This window comes from Dioscorea cayenensis, chromosome 8 (assembly GCF_009730915.1).
Source record: "Dioscorea cayenensis subsp. rotundata cultivar TDr96_F1 chromosome 8, TDr96_F1_v2_PseudoChromosome.rev07_lg8_w22 25.fasta, whole genome shotgun sequence".
In the NCBI taxonomy this organism is placed as follows: domain Eukaryota; kingdom Viridiplantae; phylum Streptophyta; class Magnoliopsida; order Dioscoreales; family Dioscoreaceae; genus Dioscorea; species Dioscorea cayenensis.
Window position 1 is genome coordinate 15,832,150 of NC_052478.1, and position 762 is coordinate 15,832,911.

The 762-nt window shown below is 45.1% G+C and overlaps 1 non-coding gene across 1 annotated transcript; it reads right to left on the reverse strand.

Moving 5' to 3' along the window:
• Positions 1-277: 277 nt before the first annotated feature.
• LOC120268039 lies at positions 278-385 on the reverse strand. The gene has a single exon (XR_005538710.1). It is a non-coding gene; the product is annotated as a small nucleolar RNA R71 (small nucleolar RNA).
• Positions 386-762: the final 377 nt, after the last annotated feature.

Here is a 762-nt window from a genome sequence, read left to right on the forward strand (position 1 = left end):
GCCGGGTTTTTATTCAGATGGTTCAACGATGCACAGTTCAATGGGTTAGCCGATGAAGACCCAAATAGTCATATTGAGAACTTCCTCGAAATTTGTGATATGTTGAAGATCAATGGAGTCTCGGATGATGTAATCTGATTGAGAGCATTCCCTTTTTCATTGAAGGGAAGAGCCAAGCAATGGCTTCATTCATTGCCACGAGCTTCTATCACTGGCGTGGGGACGAGATGGTTGAGGCTTTCCTCGTAAGGTATTTTCCTCCGGGGAAATCGGCAAAAGCTTCGCAATGAAATATCTTCGTTTGTTTCAGATAGAGCTTGAATCCTTATTTGAAACTTGGGAGCGTTTCAAAGACCTTTTTCTGGAAGTGTCCACAACACGGGTTCCCCGAGTGGATGGTTATTCAATCATTTTACAATGGGTTGAACTCGAGTACCAAGCAACTCCTTGATGCCGCCGTGGGGAGGGACAATGGGAAACAAAACCCCGAGCAAGCCCGACAACTAATTGAGGAAATGGGATTGAATAGCTACCAATGGAATGCAAGAGAAAAAGAAAGAAGGTGGCGGGCTCCATGAGATTGATGCGGTTACATCCCTTAGCAGCCCAAGTCGAGGCACTAAGCAAGAAGTTGGATACTTTGACTTCATCGAAGGTAGCCTCAATCACAAGTTGTGATGGTTGTGGGAGGGTGCACACATGCCATCCGATTGTCCTATCTCAATTACCACTTCAGCTCCAATTGAACAAGTTGATTTTGTG